This window comes from Capra hircus, chromosome 14 (assembly GCF_001704415.2).
Source record: "Capra hircus breed San Clemente chromosome 14, ASM170441v1, whole genome shotgun sequence".
Taxonomy (NCBI): Eukaryota; Metazoa; Chordata; class Mammalia; order Artiodactyla; family Bovidae; genus Capra; species Capra hircus.
The window spans coordinates 71,900,131-71,906,130 of NC_030821.1; positions in this window are offsets into that span (position 1 = coordinate 71,900,131).

Sequence of the window (6,000 nt, forward strand, 5' to 3'; positions counted from 1 at the left end):
GGAAACAAACTGAGATCATTCTGTCTTTTTTTGAGATTGCACCCGAGTACTGCATTTCGGACTCTTTTGTTTACTATGAGGGCTATTCTATTTCTCAACCCTGAATATTTACTGAAAGGACTGATGCTGAAACTGAAGCTCCAATACTTTGACCACCTGATACGAAGAGCCAACTCATTTAAAAAGACCCTGATGCTGGGAAAGACTGAAGGCAGGAAGAGAAGGGGACGACAGAGGATGAGATGGTTGGATGGCATCACCGACTCGATGGACAGGAGTTTGAGCAAATCCTGGGAGATAGTGAAGAACAGGGAAGCCTGGCGTGCTGTAGTCCATGGGGTCACAAAGAGTTGGACACCACTTAGTGACTGAAAAACACAACAGCAGACTGATTTTAGAGGCTGCCCTCATGATCACTACTCTACTTTCTCTGTTCTGAACTCTAAATTTAGTAGATTAGCCGGCTGTCATCTGGCTAAGAAGAGATGAGCCTCTAACTGGGTCTCCTCCTGCCTTTATCTGGCTGGTGCCCCAGCTGGGGGCCTACAGGTCCCCATCTGCCTGTGGGGCTGGTGACAGCAGGTGGGGCTTGACCCAGACTCAGTGCAGCAACACTGCTCCTCACAGGTGTTCCTGGAGCCCCACCTATACCAGCTACTCAAGAAGAATATCCGTGAGGGGAGGAGGCTCCCCTGACCTGGATACTCCCCAGAATGTTCCAGATACTTCCTGGGAGCCCCAGCCAGGGCCTTGCATGACCCACAGCTCTGATTGGGGGAACCAATGATTTCAGCCCCTGGAACAGGGCCTGGCACACAGCAGGTTCTCAGTTTGAATGAGGGAAGAAACCTCAGGTTTTGGAGTCATGGAGTGTTAGAATGGATGGAACATACAGTGACTTGCCGCTCCCTGTTTGAAATAGTTGTATTTATTGAGTTTCGACTGTGCTGCGTCGTCATGACTGCTTGGGCTTTTCCCTATGCAGTGAATGGGGACTCCTCTCTAGCTGTGGTGAGCGGGCTTCTCGTTGTGGTGATCTCTTGGAGAGCACAGGCTCTAGAGCACACGGGCTTCAGTAGTTGCAGCTCCCGGGCTGAAGAGCTCAGCTCAGCAGTTGTGGCACGTGGTCGTAGTTGCTCCACGGCATGTGGAATCTTCCTGGATCAGGGATCAAACCCGCACATCCCGGGACTGGCAGGTGGATTCTTTACCACTGAGCCACCAGGGAAGCCCTCTTGTAACGCCTTTCTAAAGTTCTCCTTCCGAGCTGCCCATATTCCAGGATTATCTCTCTGTTCAGTGGGCCAGTAGAATTAAGCCAGGAAAAAAAGAAATTCCTCCTCCACTTCTCCTCTTTCTTTCTTTTTTTCCCTTCCTCCCAGCCAGGAAGCCACACATCTAATGTTCTGGTGGTAGATCTTTACCAACTATACCTCCAGAAGAAAAGAGACCAGTTTCATAGTGCTTGCCAATTCCTGTTGTGTCAATATTCCTGGCTGATTCCAAGTTCCCGACACGACATCATTGCATGCAGAGTTGGGAAAAGATGATACTCTCAGCTCTGAGCCAGTGCAAGCCATCTCAAGCCTTCACTGCAAATGTAGGACGGTGACTCCAGGCTTTGAAGACTCAGCAATCTGATGCAGGTTCTGAATCCATATTTGTTATCTGTCCGACCTTGGGCAAATTGCTTAATCTTCATGCGTCACAGTATCCTTATCTGTAAGATGGGAATAATAAAATTATGCATGTCAAGGAGCTGATCTGAAGAGCAGTCTGCCAAGTGAATACAAAGGACATAGCTCAAAGGCTTGTCTGGCATATCTAAGCACCCCATGCAAGGTAGCTACTGTTAGTTAATAATACAATATATTAAAATCATGCAATATAACAGTTTCTCCCCCTCCTTGCTAAATACCACAACAGACTAGCAGTAAAAACCAAAGCTCCCCAGCTTGGTGAGAAGTCTGGATGGTTCCTTGTGTTGCAGTCGCAATTTTGGAGCAAAGGTAAATGCTGACGTAGCAAAGCGAGTGCCCAGCCTTTGAGGAACCGAGTGGCTGGAAAGAAAGAATTACAGCCAAGATGAAATGACCTTCTCTTCTTTGCTCAAAATAGATTTCTGGCCAGGAGGCATTCTTCCATGATCCCTTAACAGCTTTCAGGAAAATAGATAATCGAGGCCATAAAGCACGCTGCATTCTGATACATGATGTAACTTATAAATGAAAGCTCCATCTTTCTGATCCCGCCAGCCAAGAAGGAAAGAGAATGATGCTTCCTGAGTGAGGACAGGCTAGATCACAGAATGCTTCCCACGGCTAGTGACCTGCATGTGTTTGTAACCACGCTGAAGCCTTGTCCAGTGTCTGGCATGTAGGTAGAACTAGAGAAATACCTGCAAAGTCAACAGAAAGATGCATTGAGTACTTACTTGGTACCAGGCATGGTGCTCAGCCTGGGGACCCAGAGATAAAGAGAACACATGTGTGACCCCTCAGAACTCACTGTTGAGTGGAAAAGAAAGATGCATAACTAAACAACTGTCACTTCATAACCGTGGTATGAAAATAAGTCCTGGGATCGAAGCTCAGGTAGTGATGAAACCTGCTAGGGGCTACCATGGCAAGATCTACACAGGAGATGGCATGTGAATTTGGTCTTGAACTGTGAAGGACTGTGCCACTTTACAGATAAAGAAACTAAGGCTCAGATTTAAAAACTTGCTGAAGTCACAAAGTTGTTCAACTCAGAAGCTCCCATCCTTGGCTTGTGCACAGAACCTTGTCTCTTAAACAGGGGTAACAGGTGCCTCCTTTGCAGGGCTGAAGACAAGCTTCATTCATTCCTAGATTAACTTCTAAGACAATCCGATGATGCCTGTAGTGCGTTCCGCCTGGACCAGCCCACAGCAGCTCCTCATTATGTGATGTTCTTAAGAAAAGCTGAAAGTGTTAGTTGCTCAATCATGTCCAGCTCTTTGCAACCCCCTGGACTGTAGCCTGCCAGGCCCCTCTGTCCATGGAATTCTCCAGGCGAGAATACTGGAGTGGGTTGCCATTGTCTTCTCGAGGGGATCTTCCCAATCCAGTGATTGAACCCAGCTCTCCTGCATTGCAGGCACATTCTTTACCGTCTGCGCACTGGGGAAGCCCTATGAAAAGTTGCTCTGGGTTTAATCTGTCCCCAGCCACTGTCTGAGTCGGGGAGGCCTCATGGTGTCTGGCTCCCCAGCCTCTGCCCCACCAGGACACTCCCTCTCCTCCCACATCCTGACTGCCTTTCTGTGGTCATTCCAAGTCAAAAGAAAATGACAGTCGGCTCTCATGTCAGGGCTATGACAGCTGGGGCTGTATCTTTTTCATCTTTGTTTCTCCAGAAGGGTCTGGGACAGGGCATTTACTCAACATAAATAGCTGCGGAACTGAACTCTGCACATTTTCAGTCTCGAGGGCCCTCTCACTACCACTTTCCTCGCTTCTGTGAGCCTGTAAACAAGATACCATCTCGTCCTAAGGTTGAGTCTGAGTGGTGGACCATCTCACCCCTTATTTTACATCTGAGTAAACAAAGGTTCAGGGAAGGGGGATGGGGAATTTGTTGTCCAGCACGAGAAGGCTCTGGAAGCACCTTTCGTCCTGTGGGTGGCAGAAGTCATTTGGCAGGGATAGGGGTGCGGAGCCCACCTCAAAACCCACTCTGAGCTTTGCCGCTTTACCCACTTCTGTGGTCTCCCAGCTAAATTGCTGCAATATGTTCTCCTTGGCAGTAACCCTGAAGACCACCCAAGCGTTGAGGCAAATGCAAAATGCAGCCCCCGAGCCTCAGCCCAGAGAGGGTGTGTCTTGGAGCCAAGCGTGCGCTGTGGTCTCCTGGCGCAGGGTTCCGCCCAGGTGAGCTCCAAGCCAGTGGAGCCCAGAACACGCTGGGGGAATGGGGGGAGTGGTTGCAGAAGCTGGGGCAGACCCAGACAGTGGCAGCGCCCACAGACGGAGGACCCTCACCCCCTCCCGGTGTTGATAGGGGTGTCTGGGTTCCCAAGTGGGCCCCACTTCATGCAGCTGGTGCCTTTCTGCAGAACTGGGTGAGAAAATGAATTCCTGCAAGTCAGAAACTTTCTTTTTGGACTTTTTAAAAATTGGAGTATGATTACAATGTTGTTAATTTCTGCTGTGAATCAGCTGTACGTATACACATATTCCCTCCCCCTTGGACCTCCCACCCCTGTTCCCCACATCTAGGTCATCACAGAGCACGGAGCTGAGCTCCTTCTGCTATACGGCAACTTCCCACTAGCTATCTGTTTCACACGTGCTAGTGCATTTATGTCAAACCTAATCTCCCGATTCATCCCACCCTCCTCCCCTTCCCACCGTGTCCCCACATCTGCTCTCTACGTCTGCATCTTTATTCCTTCCCCGGAACTAGGTTCATCTGTACCATTTTTCTAGATTCCACATACCTGTGTTGATATACAATGTTTGTTTTTTCTTCAAGATAGAAAGTTTTATATAATGATGACAGCATGTACTTTTTAAGATATGATCTTACATCCTTTAGTAGAGAGCTCTAGCCCTAACACACACTCTTTATAAATCCTGATGTGTGCATTTTTAATTTGCTTTGTGCCCCATTCCCTTACACCCTAATGAGCCCCACAGATTAGGAGGCCAACAACCTCTGTGTGCAGCTCACTGGCTGTTTCCTCTTGACCTTGGGAGAGACAGTGAACTTCTTAGACTTACTAGTAAATGATACAGTGCACTTAAAATGACAGAACACTGCTGAACGCTGATTAAGCGTTCAATACACACATGATAGTTTTTTAGGGAGAGTGGGCCTTGTGGTTTTAAACTCAGCAAAATGGAAATATTACCCGACCTGTCTTCTCTTGGGGTTGTTGAGGGCTGCTGCAGATCACTGGGCAAGCTATTATTTATTCGTTCATTCCACACTTGATTTTGACTGTCTACTAGACATTTATGTTCTATTTGGAAAAAAAAAATAATTCAGTTTGGTCATTATTTTAAGGGAAGTAAGCATCAAGCAGAGTGAATGTGAACAATGTGCCTTGTTCTACCCACTATTTTTTTGTGTGCTATAGACTCCTTCTTAGATAGATGAAGTGCATACAATGAAATGTATAGGATTAGAAAGGAAACCAAATCTATTGAAAAATGTTGGGGAAATTTTGAAAAAAAAAAAAAAAGACTGCCACATTTATGTGTGATGGATCTAATGTGTACTGCAGTTTTAAACAGTGATGAATACAAACACTATGTTGAGATCTAGCAAAAGGCCTACTATGAAATGGGAACATCAGTTGTTCCTATTGGCAACAAAGCCACAGAGCGAGGGGCTACAGTTACCACTGAGGTTGGTTGATGCATCGATATATGAAGAGCTAAATTTCAGTTGGAGATATGTGGGAAAAAAAAAAAAAGTAAATTTTGTTCTCCTTCAAGTTCACTGGTTCCTCTAGAATTCTTTTTCCTTTTTGGTCGTGCTACACAGGATGTGGGAGTCTTAGCTCCCCAGTCAGGGACTGAACCCTTGCCTCCTGCAATGGCCCATGCTGGGTCACCAGGGAAGCCCTCGTTTTGAATCCTTGGATCTTGAATCCTTGCACCCCAATTTAGGAGTTTCTGAACCAGGCATAGTAAATGGCATCGACCAGCTAAGAAACCTAGTGGCCAAGTCAGTAGCGATAGGAGCCAGGAAGGCAACGTGATTGAGGGAAGGGGCAGCTGTAGGAAAATCCCACCTGAGAGGCTGAGCAGGCTCCAGCCCAACAGGACAGGTGCTTCTGAGCCTGACAGATCATTCCCAGCAGAAATGGACAGCCAGTTTGCTAACCTCTCCTAGAGAAGCTAGATTCTTTGTTGAGAATCCCCTTCTCCCCACTATGAGTTTGAAATATTGTTAAGTCGCCTAGCATTTGGTATACAGATCTATATCATGGGACAACACCTACTTCTCCTGGGCCAGTTCCCTCTTTGG